Below are 15311 nucleotides of genomic sequence, written 5' to 3'. Positions count from 1 at the left end.
GCACCCACTCACACATCTGTGTTTTGCCTTCACAGGAGAAGAGAAGCAAGAATAGGGAAAGGGCACGCACCGGAGGTGGGCCGCCGCAAGTGGTGGAGCTCACCAACGCAGAGGTGGAGGCGCTCGACCTCGCCCGCACGCGACATTGCCTGTCGGTGGCCGATGGCGAGTGTGTCGCTGCCGAAACGGCCGGTAAGGGAAAGCTGACACTCAACACCCATGATCGCGAGTTACCGTCTCATCACCTGCCATCAGGCGCACTGTCAAGTTGGTCCACATGCCTCAAAGTGCCCTCTGTTCTCTTGCAGGTCCGTCTTTGGGTGAAGCGATCGTGGAGGGCGATTCCTCAGAGGACATGGCGGTCTCTGAGGGTGCATCGTCACATCAGAGCCAACCATCCACCAGCGCAGAGACACGCACCTCAGTGGGTCCCCCTCGCCAACTAGTTGGGGTAGCACTTGGTGAGTCACCGCGCACGAGTGAGCATGAGCAGACCCTGGTGGCAGGGGCAGCCGCGGAGGGTCCGCGACGGAGGGAGCACTCATCTCCAGGCTCTGCTCAGCCGGACCCAGATGCTGAACCCAGGGGACCACCAGTGAAAAGGAGAGTCGTCGAGGGCCACCAGCTAATTGCTGAGGTACTGGCAGAGGTGCCGCGCGCATTGTCCACAATAGCGCAGGCGATGGAGGAGTCCACCTCCTGCATGTGGGCATTGGTGGCGCAGGCACAGGAGGGTACCGGCGACACAGTGTCGCAGGTAGGTGCGGGACTGTCTGCGGTGGAGGACAGGCTGGCCTCCCTCGAGCGTCACGCACAGCTCCAGATCGAGTCCATGCAGGCCCTGACAACGTCTGTACGGATTCAGGGTGAGCAACATTCCGACGCCACCAACAGGCTGAGGGATACACTAGGGGTGGCCTTGCAAGGCCTCACACATGCCATCCAAACTGCCATCCAGCAGGGTGGAAGGGGTGATGTGGGCCGAGGCCAAGAGAGGGATGATGGTGACCGGGGACATGGAAGCGGGGACGCCTCTCAAGGCGTCCCCACGTCCCACCCGTCGCCCACCTCTCAACCAGTACCCGCAATGGTGCCTCCTCTCCAGGTGGCCGAGTCTGCCCCTGCCCCGGTCGCAGGAGGAGCAGTCTGTGGAGGTCCCGTCACGGGCACCGAAACCCAGGGGCCGTCCGCCAAAAGCATCTACCCGGTCAAGGCAAGAAGACGAGAAACCTGCCACTACCTCTGCTGGAGCCACAGGGGTAGCACCACGTAGGGGTTCCCGGAAAAGAATTGCAAAGGCCTTATAATCACAAAGGGAATACACCAGGGTGTTTATTATTTTGTACTTTGTTTCTTATATAATGTCACATTCCAGATATTAAATAGTCTATTCTCACCACTCCTGCCACCTCTCGTCCATTCTTCCGCGGCTTGTGCAATAGTTGCGTTCCGTGGAGGCCATCATGACGGCGAACACCTGCTGCCACCCATTGGGCACACTGCTGTGGGTGCAGGATTACTGGCAGCACTCTTCAGTGGAGGGGGCTGGTATGGCCGCTCGCATGTGCAGGTGAGGAGATGCGAGCGCCTCGCAGTGTCTGACTCTAGGAGAACCGTTGACGTATGAGTGCCTCCCTGGCCCGGCGACCATCCCGGTGAGTCGCGGCTCGGCGCATGGGTCGTCCAACATCCTCTGGCGCGTCCTCCTCCTCCACCTCCTCCTCCTCTTCCTCCTCGCCCTCGCCTTCCTCAATGTGGGTGGCGGGTGTGGATGGGGCCTCCTCCAGCGGCACCCCTCTCTGTTGGGCCATGTTGTGCAGGGCACAGCAGACAACTATGATTCGTCCCACTCTGAATGGTGTGTATTGCAGCGCTCCCCCAGAACGATCAAGGCACCTGAAGCGCATCTTGAGAAGCCCTATGGTCTGCTCAATTGTAGACCTGGTAGCAGTGTGGCTGTCATTGTACCGACGCTCCGGCTCGGTGATGGGGTTCCTCAGAGGTGTCATGAGCCACGTGTGGAGGGGATACCCCTTGTCGCCGAGGAGCCAGCCGTTGCCGGCGTTGGGTGCCTGCAGGATGGGCGGGACGGCGGACTCCCTGAGGACGAAGGCATCGTGGCAGCTGCCGGGGTATCTGGCGCACACGTGTAGGAATCTCTGGCGGTGGTCACAGATGAGCTGGGCGTTCATGGAGTGATACCCCTTCCTGTTGATGAACAGCCCTGGCTCATGCAGAGGTGCCCGTATTGCGATGTGGGTGCAGTCGATTACACCCTGCACCCGTGGGAAGCCGGCCATGGCATGGAATCCAACCGCCCTCTCCATCTGGCTGCGCTCGTCCATGGCGAAGTTGATGTAGTGGGAGGCCCTGCGGAACAACCCATCGGTGACCTGCCTTATGCACTTGTGTGCAGAGGACTGACAGACCCCGGTGATGTCCCCGGTGGCACCCTGGAAGGAACCGGATGCGAAGAAGTTGAGGGCAGTGGTGACTTTGACGGCGACAGGTAAGAAGATGCTGCTTGGTCCATCAGGGAGCAGCTCGTCGTTAAGGAGGCTGCAGATGTCGGCGACTACCTGGCGATTGACTCTGAGCCTCCGTATGCACTGCTCCTCGGAGAGGTCCATGAAGCTGAGCCTCGCTCTGTACACCCTGTGCGGAGGGTAGTGCCTCCTGCGACGCATCTCTCTCTGCGGTTGCCCTCCCTCCTGCTGTGCAGGTGGGTGTGCCGCAGCACCGTGTTGGGGGGCCCCACCTCTCCGAGGCGGACGGCGTGGACTGCGAGGTTGCTGGGGCTGGTCATCCTGTTCGTCCTCCGACGATGTCAACGCACCACCCATCTGGCAGGTGTTGGTGTGAGGGGTTGTGCAGGGTAGGTGGGTGGGTCCTCGGACTGGGGCTGCGGTTTCGTGTCGGTCTGTCCTCTGGCTTGGCGGGGGGTGGTGGAGGGCAGGGGTTGCCCTATGTGACGCGGTGGCCTCCTGCGTGGGTGAGGGCTCTCCCCCGTGGAACGCACCTTGGCACCTGCCAAAGGCTGCTGGCTGCAACACGCCTGGTTTGAAAGGTACTGTTTCCCCCAGTGTGGGAAACTGACTGCGTTGAACCTAAAATCCCACACTTCCTCTTTTGACAGCTGCTTCAGCTCATTAACTGACCACAACGAGCAAGTTAAGTACTCTCAAGTGGAACCCCGCTGGCTTTAATTGCCTGCGGGATTCCCACCAGCGGGGCTTGCGCGCGCAGCCCCGCACATCAGCGCGGTACCCGGAAGTGGCCGGGATTTCGTCGCGATCCGGTCACGTGACCGGATATCGGGATTTTCGGGGCCAACCCGCTGGAAACCCGCCGGAAACGCGATCGCAAAATCGAGCCCCATGTGTCATGCAAAGATAAGGGGGAGGGAAGACAGAAAATTATACTTAGTATGTATGACACAAAGATTGGACATGTCCCTGTGAAATTCAAAGTCACTACATTTTTAAAGTGAGGGAAAAAAAATGGAATCCTGATTCTCAGGAGAACATTACAACCTTAGAAAGAGAAGACTGTAGTTCAAATACACTTTTGTACATAACAAAATATTAATTACTGGAGCAAAATTACCATATGTTTTAGAGGGAGCATTAAAACTAGTACAGCATACTCCCTTTAAAACTGTAAATAGAAAATATTATATGTAGAGTTACATAGAGTCTACAGCACAGAAACAGGCCATTTGGTCCAACTTGTCTATGTCGGCGATTATGCTCCACACGAGCCCCCTCCCACCCCTCTTCTTCTAACCCTATCAGCATTTCCTTCTATTCCCTTTCTCCTTTGTGTGCTTATCCAGCTTCCACTTAAATGCATCTATGCTTTTTGCCTTAACTATTCCTTGTGATAGCGCATTCCACATTCTTACCACTCTTTGGGTAAAGAAGTTTCTCCTGAATTTTCTAATGGATTTATTAGTGATTATCTTACATTTATGACCTCTGGACATCCCCACAAGTGGAAACATTTTCTGTATGTCTACTCTATCAAACCCTTTTATTATCTTAAAGACCTCCATCAGGTCACCCCTCAACCTTCTCTTTTCTCGAGAAAAGATTCCCAGCCTGTTCAGCCTTTCCTGATAAGTATATCCTCAGTTCTGGTATCATCCAGGTGAATCTTTTTTGCACCCTCTCCAATGTATCTATATCCTTTTTATAATATGGAGACCAGAACTGTACACAGTACTCAAAGTGTGGTCTAACCAAGGTTCTATACAAGCTTAACATAACTTCTCTGCTTTTCAATTCCATCCCTCTAGAAATGAACCCCAGTGCTTGGTTTGCCTTTTTTCATAATGGCCTTATTAACCTGCCTCGCTACTTTTAGTGATTTGTGTATCTGTAACCCTAGATCCCTTTAGACTTTTATTATCCAAGCAGCTTGTGGCCTCCTTATTCATCCTATCAAAATGCATCACCTCACACTTATCTATATCAACTTCATTTGCCAATTACATTCCTATTCTGCAAGTTTATTAATGTCTTCCCCTATTTTGTCACATTCTTCCTTTACATAAACTACACCTCCCAATTTGGTGTCGTCTGCAAATTTTGAAATTGTACTTCCAATTCCCGAATCCAAATCGTTAATGTAAATTGTGAATAACAATGATCCCTGCACCTTTCCCTGTGGAACACCACTTCCCACTTTTTGCCAGTCTGAGTAGCTACCTTTAACCTCTACTCTCTGTTCTCTGCTTTGTAGCCAGCTGGCTATCCATTCTGCTACCTGTCCCCTGACTCCATATGCTCTGACCGTAGTCATGCTTCCACTATAAAGGCCTTATTGAAGGCCTTTTGAAAATCCAAATATATTACATCTACTACATTACCCTTGTCTACTCTTTTTGTTACTTCTTCAAAGAATTCAATAAGGCTGGTCAAGCATGACTTTCCCTTTTGAAATCCATGCTGACTGCTCTATTATATTTTCCGTTTCTAGATGTTTTTCTATTACATCTTTGAGTAAAGATTTCATTATCTTTCCTACCACAGACGTTAAACTAACTGGTCTTAGTTCCATGGACTTATTCTATCTTCTTTTTTAAATATAAGAATAATGGTAACTGTCAACCAGACCTCTGGCACTATTACCTTTTCTAATGAATTTTATATATATGTTATCTTTCTTAACTTCTCTTAATATGTGCGGATGAAATCCATCCAGACCATGGGTTTTATCCTCTCTAAGTCTGATTAGTTTATCAATTGTTTCCTCCCTTTCTATCTTAAATATGTTTTTTTTTTATCTCTTCTTCTAATGTCATACCCACCTTGTAAGTCTCCCTGGTAAATACTGAGGCAAAGTAACTATTCAATATTTCTGCCATTTTGCTGTCATTACCTGTGAGTTTATCTTGTGCATCCTTAATGGCCCTATCCCAATCCTGATTTTTACTTTGTTATTTATGAGTCTGTAGAATACATTACTATTTCTTTATATCACTCAATAATTTAATTTCATAGTTCCTCTTTGCTTTCCTAACTTCTTTGTATTCCCTTTTGCCATCCTTGCCTTTATTGTCTATGTAATTAGCGTATGCCTTTTTTTTAGTTTCAGTTTTACCCTTATCTCTTTATTCATCCATGGTGTTGCATTATTGGCTAGTTTGTTCTTGTTTTTCAGCGGAATATATTTCTCCTGAACCCTATTGATCACTGTTTTAAATATTTCCCACTGCTGTTCTATTTCTTTGTCTGTCAACAGTTTTTCTTCCAGTTTACCTGCTCTAGTTCCATTCTCACTCCTTCAAAATTTGCTTTTTTCCAATCTATTACTTTGGTCTTTGTCTTACTTATGTTTTTCTCAATCATTATTTTAAACCTTATTATGTTACAATCGCTACTGCCTAGATGTTCCCCTACCCATACTTGTCTTATCTGCTCTGGTTAATTTCCAATTACTAGATCCAGTAGTGATTCCTCTCTTGTTGGGCTTTTTACGTTGTGGGTAAGAAAGTCATGTATACACTGTAAAAACTCCTTCCCCTTTTTGCCAGTTTATTTGGAGGTAGTTGAAATCTCCCATGATTATTATTCTATGCCTTTTACTCATTTCATAGATTTGCCTACATATTTCTTCCTCCACTTCTCTTCCACTATTAGGTGGTCTGTAGAATACCCCTATTAACATGATCAATCCCTTCCTATCCTTTATCTCAATCCATATGCATTCTGTTTCTCTCCCAATGTTACTTATGTCCCTTTTTTCTACTGCCATTATGTTATCTCTAATTATTACAGCTACCCCACCCCCCTTCTTCCTTCACTATCCTTTCTAAATACGTTATATCCTGCAATACTTAACTGCCAGTTCTGTTCTTTATTAAGCCATGTTTCAGTTATCCCTGCTACATTTGGCACCTTGCTATGAATTATTTCCTCCAGTTCCCCGTTTTGTTTTGGATGCTGTCCACAATGCTGTACAGGCAATTTAATTTGTTTTTATTAATTGTTCCATTCATTTTATTTCTAACAGTCATTTTATACTTATGTTCTATAACCGTATCTGTTCCCTGGCTGTTTATGTTATCCTTATTCTATACCTTGGTCTGACCTTCACTCTCATTTCCTATTTCTTTTATCGTCAGGCTTATGTTGTTTTCACCAGATCCCACCCCCATCTTAGTAGTTTAAAGTCCTATCCACAGCACTATTTATACACTGATCCCATTCCGGTTCAAATGGAGCCCGTCCCAGTGGTGCAGCTCCTTTCTGTCCCAGTACTGGTGCCAGTGTCCCATGCCCCTCCTTTCCACACCAGTCTTTCAGCCATGCATTCACCTTCCTGATCTGTCTATCCCTATGCCAATTACCGTGTGGCTCAGGAAGTAATCCCAAGATTACCATCCTTGAGGTCCTATTTTCTAATTTAGTTCCTAACTTCTGATATTCCCTTAGCAGTACCCCCTCCCGATTCTTCCCTATGTCATTGGCCCCGACATGGACCATAGCAATAGACAATACTATTATAAACAGAGCCACAATCAGGTGACAGATGAATGCAGTTCTAATGAAAAGCATTGAGACTTTACAAAAATAATAAGGAAAAGTAGAATCCACTGCATCTCAAAATGACAACATAAATATTAATCTGTCTGTTTAACCAAGATCAACATGTTGAACTCTTCCTTTTTAAGTATTATTTATTTCTTTACTTTATTCAATTTTTTTCATTATTTAAATACTGCAAAATTTAAAGTGAAAGCATAATCAGATGCAACCTGCGAATAGGCACTTCAGCCTAGATTTTCCAGTCTGGTTCGCCAGGTGTACAAGTATAAATTGGAAGAACCCCAATGGCAAAGTGGGTGGCGGTCCAAAATGCCAGACCTCCAGTCACTTTGCATAATGCTGGGGGCCAGGAAAAAGCAAAAGTAGGGTACAGGAGGCACCCACCTCAAGCACATAGGAGGTTCACTAAAACATTTAGAGAAGGCACTGAAAGCCCTGCACACCATTACTAATGTCCTTCACGCATGGAGGATACTCAGTGGTGTTTATTCCCACGAATAACGGGCATCCAGGATTGTTCATGCAAGTTCTTCCTTTCTTATTTTAAAGAATCAGTTGCGAGCATTAGTTCATTTAAAGGGTAAATTGATACAGCAGCTTGAAAGACATTGGCTACCTAGGCCCTAAACTCTGGAATTCCTTCCCTAAACCTCTCCGCCTCTCTTCTCCTTTAAGACGCTCCTTAAAACCTCTCTCTTTGACCAAGCTTTTGGCGACCTGTCCTAATATCACCTTATGTGGCTCGGTGTCAAATTTTGTTTGATAATGCTCCTGTGAAGCGCCTTGGGATGTTTTACTATGTTAAAGGCACTATATAAATGCAAGTTGTTGTTGGTTTTTCTTCATTTTCTTGGTTTTTTCCTCCTGCTGGAACTTAGATTCTCAGAAGCCTTTGTGCCAATTGTTCTAATTTTTTAACCTCAGTACCATTACTGGCACCAATGAATTGCTGAATGGGAGTTTCCCAATCTGATATGTTTTGAAGAAGGAGAGGAGGACCAACAGAGGGATAGCAGGCAGGTCAGGCGACCCAAGAAGTGCTTTATACTGATACCCACACATCCGCAAAACTCACTTCGGCAGACGATTAGTGCATACGGAGGCTAGTTAGATGTCAGGACTAACTTTATTACTAATATTAGATGGGGACAATTAAAATGGGGGGGGGGGGCAAAAATTCTGTAAGGCTTTTGGGAGGCAGGGAAGATGGGGCAGAGATCTGGCATAATGGGTCTCCTCCCCATCACTACACCAGGGGATTGCCAATTCCCCATTCGTAGGGAAGAGGAAAAATCTTCCCTTCTGTTCATGATGCTACTGGAGTGCACAATCACATTGCTGGTAATGAGGTAATTCTACACAAAATATCTGTTCTCAGGTTGCCTCTATCAGTATTAAAATCAAAGGGTGACAGAAACACAAGTAAGAGTTCAAGGGATAAGCTTCCTATTTTTAACAACAGTAAAAATGACAGAAATGCCAGGAGCAGCACCAGGCGTACCTAAAAATGAGGTGCCAACCTGGTGAAGCTACAACTCAGGACTACATGCATGCTAAACAGCGGAAGCAACATGCTATAGACAGAGCTAAGCGATTCCACGACCAACGGATCAGATCAAAGCTCTGCAGTCCTGCCACATCCAGTCGTGAATGGTGGTGGACAATTAAACAACTAACAGGAGGAGGAGGGTCTGCAAACATCCCCATCCTCAATGATGGCGGAGTCCAGCACGTGAGTGCAAAAGACAAGGCTGAAGCGTTTGCAACCATCTTCAGCCAGAAGTGCCGAGTGGATGATTCATCTCTGCCTCCTCCCGATATCCCCACCATCACGGAAGCCAGTCTTCGGCCAATTCGATTCACTCCACGTGATATCAAGAAACGGCTGAGTGCACTGGATACAGCAAAGGCTATGGGCCCCGACAACATCCCAGCTGTAGTGCTGAAGACTTGTGCTCCAGAACTAGCTGCGCCTCTAGCCAAGCTGTTCCAGTACAGCTACAACACTGGCATCTACCCGACAATATGGAAAATTGCCCAGGTATGTCCTGTCCACAAAAAGCAGGACAAATCCAATCCGGCCAATTACCGCCCCATCAGTCTACTCTCAATCATCAGCAAAGTGATGGAAGGTGTCGTCGACAGTGCTATCAAGCGGCACTTACTCACCAATAACCTGCTCACCGATGCTCAGTTTGGGTTCCGCCAGGACCACTCGGCTCCAGACCTCATTACAGCCTTTGTCCAAACATGGACAAAAGAGCTGAATTCCAGAGGTGAGGTGAGAGTGACTGCCCTTGACATCAAGGCAGCATTTGACCGAGTGTGGCACCAAGGAGCCCTAGTAAAATTGAAGTCAATGGGAATCAGGGGGAAAACTCTCCAGTGGCTGGAGTCATACCTAGCACAAAGGAAGATGGTAGTGGTTGCTGGAGGCCAATCATCTCAGCCCCAGGACATTGCTGCAGGAGTTCCTCAGGGCAGTGTCCTAGGCCCAACCATCTTCAGCTGCTTCATCAATGACCTTCCCTCCATCATAAGGACAGAAATGGGGATGTTTGCTGATGACTGCACAGTGTTCAGTTCCATTCGCAACCCCTCAAATAATGAAGCAGTCCGAGCCCGTATGCAGCAAGACCTGGACAACATCCAGGCTTGGGCTGATAAGTGGCAAGTAACATTCGCGCCAGATAAGTGCCAGGCAATGACCATCTCCAACAAGAGAGAGTCTAACAATCTCCCCTTGACATTCAACGGCATTACCATCGCCGAATCCCCCACCATCAACATCCTGGGGGTCACCATTGACCAGAAACTTAACTGGACCAGCCATATAAATACTGTGGCTACGAGAGCAGGTCAGAGGCTGGGTATTCTGTGGCGAGTGACTCACCTCCTGACTCCCCAAAGCCTTTCCACCATCTACAAGGCACAAGTCAGGAGTGTGATGGAATACTCTCCACTTGCTTGGATGAGTGCAGCTCCAACAACACTCAAGAAGCTCGACACCATCCAAGATAAAGCAGCCCGCTTGATTGGCACCCCATCCACCACCCTAAACATTCACTCCCTTCACCACCGGCGCACTGTGGCTGCAGTGTGCACCATCCACAGGATGCACTGCAGCAACTCGCCAAGGCTTCTTCGACAGCACCTCCCAAACCCGCGACCTCTACCACCTAGAAGGACAAGAGCAGCAGGTACATGGGAACAACACCACCTGCACGTTCCCCTTCAAGTCACACACCATCCCGACTTGGAAATATATCGCCGTTCCTTCATTGTCGCTGGGTCAAAATCCTGGAACTCCCTTCCTAACAACACTGTGGGAGAACCGTCACCACACGGACTGCAGCGGTTCAAGAAGGCGGCTCACCACCACCTTCTCGAGGGCAATTAGGGATGGGCAATAAATGCTGGCCTCGCCAGCGACACCCACATCCCATGAACGAATAAAAAAAAAATTAGCAGCCCATATATTGCCAATACAGCCCATTCCCTCTGCTGGCCAATAAAATTACTCCTGTGCCATTCTGGCTTGCAGCAAAAAACTAAGAAGTTCCTTTTTGAAGATAGAAGCAAGAAAAAAAGCATTATTTACTGAATGCAGTGTTGCTGGTAGAAGTGAAGGGTTACTAGCAGGGTCAACTTTGGGCTGGCAGATCATATCACTACCAAAACCCACTGACTTCATGGCTGGGAGGCGATGGTACAGAAGGGCTGGTAATGCTGCCCCTGCAAAGAGCTGCTCTTTAGATGCTGTGCACACCTGTATCTCATTAGCAGATTTTAGAGGTATTCAAAATCATGAAGGGTCTAGACAGAGTCGATAGAGAGAAACTGTTCCTATTGGCGGAAGGGTCAAGGACCTGCGGGCAAAGATTTAAGGTGATTGGCAAAAGAACCAAAAGGTGACATGAGGAAAAACTTATTTTTTTTTACACAGCAAGTGGTTAGGATCTGGAATGCACTGCCCGAGGGGGTGGTGGAGGCAGATTCAATCATGGCTTCCAAAAGGGAACTGGATAAGTACTTGAAAGGAAAAAACTTGCAGGGCTGCAGGGACAGGGCGGGGGAAGTGAGACTAGCTGGACTGCTCTTGCATAGAGCAGGCGCGGACTCGATGGACCGAATGGCCTCCTGCCGTGCTGTAATCTTTCTATGATTCTAGTGGTGCTCCCACGCAAAGCACATGATATATTGGGAACAACATATGGGTCAGGAGCCTGAATGTTGGGTGCTACCATAAAATCAGTGAAAGGCAACTAACCATGCATGAAGCACTGACAATTTTTTTTATGTGGTGGGTGCTTAAGTCCCTTTGCAGGATTTGGCCGTTTACAAGCCAAAAAAAAAGGGCCCTACATGAAAGAGGGCCACATAGGGAGAATGTTTTATTGCCTACGACAGGCCTCTCCTGAAGCGCTGCACAGGTGCTCCAACTCTATTATGGGGGCCCCGTAATTTTCATGGGATTTGGGGCCTTGATGAGCCTTGTGCACAGTTGGCGCGCAGGTTCCTTGTGCCTTCGGCACTTCCTGTCTGAATTGTCCTGTGTTCAGAGCATCGATGCTTCATAGACGTTTGTGACCAGTCATTTATCAGTCCCAGAGTATCAATGCTACGTCCCAAAATTGAAAAATATTTTAAAAAATTTAGAAGAAATTTGGTGACTAAAAAAAAAAATCACAACTAGAAAAAGTACTGCACGACATAATACAGAGAGATCTTTTTGGTCAGGCATTTGGGTTAGAAGCATTATGTTGCTATAGACGCAGCTGACAAAGATGATCTGCCTTAAAGGAAAAGAAAACAAGTGAGTGAAGCTGTCATCTCAAAGACGTACCATATAAAGAGAAGAGTTCTGCAATTGTGAATGAATGAGTAGTTAAGCTGTGGAAACTGGTTGCAGGAAAGAGCTGAGTACTTTGTGCACAAATGTTAGCATAATTAATATATTTATAAAATTGAGGAAGGCATGTAATATTTTAATTCCTACATGGCTTGTGTAGAATTATAACTGACAAAACGGAACCATAAGAGAAGTTGCAGGAGCTACTATGGAAAGTAAATGCAGATATGTAAATAAACATATGCAACATTGTTAGCCGTGGCTCAGTGGTAGCCCAGTCTTGCCCGAGTCAGAAGATTGTGGGTTGAATCTCCACTCCAACGACTTAAGTACATAATCTAAGTTGACACTTCAGTGCAGAGGTGCCATCTTTCGTTTGAAACGTTAAATTGAGACCCCTCTCAGGTGGAATTAAAACCATTTGAAGAAGAGCAAGTTCTCCTAGTGCCATGCCTAATATTTATCCACCAAACATTATCACTAAAACCCCCAAAACAACATCACAAACAGATTATCAGGTCATAATCTCATTGCTGTGTGGGATCTTGCTGTGTGCAAATTGGCTGTCTCATTTCCCTACATTGCATCAGTGACTACATTTCAAATGTAATTCACTGGCTGTGAAGTGTTTTCGGATGTCCTGAGGTCATAAAAGTGCCGATAAAAAATGCAAGTTTTTCTTTCTTTCAAAGTACAATCTCTATTCCATAATATGAAATATAAGTGATCTTGCTTCTGTGTGTTACAGGCTTAGGTGGTGTGCAATGCCTGGAAATGGGTGGTGGCCAGTACCAAGAGTAACCCCTATACCACTGGAAAGAGTGCATGATGAAATCTATTGGGCCTGAAACGCTCACTGGATTTAGGCCCACAAACAGATGTGCATTTGTGTAGCAGTGATGCCTAATAAGACGACAGTAAATGCACTCACCCTTCAAATGCACACAAGCTCACTTGTACATGAATGGTACTGGTATGATTGCAAGTACATTGCAGCATACTTGCCACTGCTTACTTCTCACCTTGTGCTTCACACCACCACAGGCACCACCCATCCACTTTCACAGAGTCCTATAAGCACAAGTACCTTACTTTTGCAACAACAGCACAGATCTCCCAGTAATAGTAACAAAGCACAGATGCAACCAAAGCAGCCTTCAGTCAGGGCAGCAGAGGGCAATAGAGGATGTTGCAACATATTATGGGCACAGAAAGGTTACATGACTCTAAAGAGCAAAATTTGAATGCATCAATAGATGCTCTGCAAGAGAGTATGACTCAGACGTCCATCAATAGAGGCTGACTTGCTTGAAGCTTACAGAAGAGGTTAGTGCCTGCACATGTAGCTGCTCTGGATGTCAGTGTGCAGGAAGCAATCAAGACCGGCTTCAAACGTCTTGGTGGTGCAAGTGGCAAGCCTCGGACAAAATGCAGCAGCTGTCGTAGCCACAAGCTGAAGAACAGCTTGAGTCACTTTCCTCTTATTTGCAGAACAGAATGTTGTGATTGTTAATTCTGCCGATGGGACTCCAGTTAAGCTAGACTTTTGAGCAAGTGTTCCGTATTCACAGCTTCAAATCGTTCCAAGGAAGGGCAACAGGACTGGAGCAGAGCCTCAAGGACTGCTTGTACACAGAGGCAGCAAGCCTTCTTCATTAGATAGCCCTCAGGTTGAAAGAAATATATCTGTGGTCACACCCTTGGGTTGGGAAGCAAGTAGAGGTAGAGGCAGTGAAGAGAGAACACCCATTAGGAGTAAGTACCACAGAAGGTTAGCACAAAGAAAGCATTCACATTCAAAACTTGGCACTGTTCCCCCCGCCCCGGTCTTTGGCACATACTAGGACCCGCATTTCCTCTACACTGTATACCACAGTTACAAAAGGGACACAAATCAAGGTCTCTTTGGATATGTTTATCCAACAGTGTAGATTTTCCAAGCCCTCACACATGGTGAGATACCTTGCATGCCACGAGCATGTATTGGAAATCATGAGCCTGTTGCCTGCGATTTTCCAATGTTTGCTCACACAACTCAGAACATGTTGGCCTGACTGAATAATACTTGACTGACAATTTATATTCCATTTAGATTATAGTTTCTGTTGGCATCTATGTATTTTTTATGTGTTACATAGAGTACTTAAAATATTAGGCCCGATTTTCCTGTGAAAATAACAGCGAGGCTAACATGGCTCACCATTCTGTGTAAATGGTGGAGCAGCTTCCAGCAACCACACAGTTAAACGCAGAAATCCGGAAGTTGCTGTACCAGATACAACCCTCCTCTGTAAGGTGCGCGAGAACGGCAGCTCACTATCTGGCTCACTGTTCATATGAATGGAATGAAAACTTACACTTCCTGGTTCAGACGCTGTGTGGCTTATTAACAGATGCTTCAATCTGATTGGTTAAGGGGATATACCGTTGCTTGCCCCAGTCACACAGGTGTCAGATGCCTTGTAGAGGGCGCTGCGTTGTATTGAGCGCCCCATGAGAGGAACTTGCTGTGCAAATGCCCATGTAAAGTCAATGGGCAAGTGCAAGTCTAATGAACGGCAGGTGCCGTTCGTTCGCCACTCACAGGAAAATATGGCCCATTATAATCAACGTTGGATTAGGGATTTACCAAGATAGTTTAACAACAACATCCCAGTGGTGCGGTCTGGATAGAGATGGCACCATTATGGCTGCAGCTTTCAGTGAGGTAGTGTGCAGAACTCTGTTCAGAGTGGCATTGGTATTGGAATGGAAATGCTGGAAGGAATGCTGAGTGGTGTGATTTTTTTTAGTGTGTGTGTTTCATATTCAATGACATTCCATGTTGATATGGAAATGCTGAGGGGAAGTATTCTAAGTGGCATGTTACATCTTTGTCTCATAAATTGGCATTCTGTGTTGCCACTGGAAGCACTGGAATAAAGTAATGTGCTATGCTTTTATGTCTGTGATGGGCAGTAGAGAACCATTGGTTATTGTGGTAGTTTGCCCAATACAAAATCAAATCAAAATCATATCCAACAGGTTTACAGACCTGAACCATGGTATAGTTTAATTTAAAACTTGTAAAAAAGCTAGGGTAATCAAAGTGTTAAGGATTGGGCTGCATGGCCTGACTATAAATCGCCCTTTTCGTTTGAAAAATCAATTTGTTACCCTATTATTAAACACACTCTTTTAACTCCCACATACCAGTTGCAATTTGTGAGAAAGCCAAAAGAAATAGCAACTGACTCATAACATCATGTATCATGCTGTATGTGCCAGTGATTTGTTCCTACTCAGTTTAAGTGATATATTTTTTAGAGAGATTTACTGTCCAAAAAAAGTGAATTATTGAAGGTTGCAACGTGTTGCTTCTCCATGAAATTAACTTTTAAGATAGAGCGCATCTCACTAACGTGCCA

The 15311-nt window shown here is 46.5% G+C and overlaps 1 protein-coding gene across 1 annotated transcript in view; it reads right to left on the bottom strand.

The window, feature by feature from the left end:
• Nucleotides 1–15311, bottom strand: part of LOC137323875 (protein unc-80 homolog) — a 254762-nt gene that overhangs the window by 157774 nt on the left and 81677 nt on the right. The window lies entirely within an intron of this gene.

Source organism: Heptranchias perlo, chromosome 7 (assembly GCF_035084215.1).
Source record: "Heptranchias perlo isolate sHepPer1 chromosome 7, sHepPer1.hap1, whole genome shotgun sequence".
Classification (NCBI taxonomy): domain Eukaryota; kingdom Metazoa; phylum Chordata; class Chondrichthyes; order Hexanchiformes; family Hexanchidae; genus Heptranchias; species Heptranchias perlo.
Note: the sequence above shows the minus strand (reverse complement) of the source record. Positions and strands in the feature narration are given on the sequence as shown.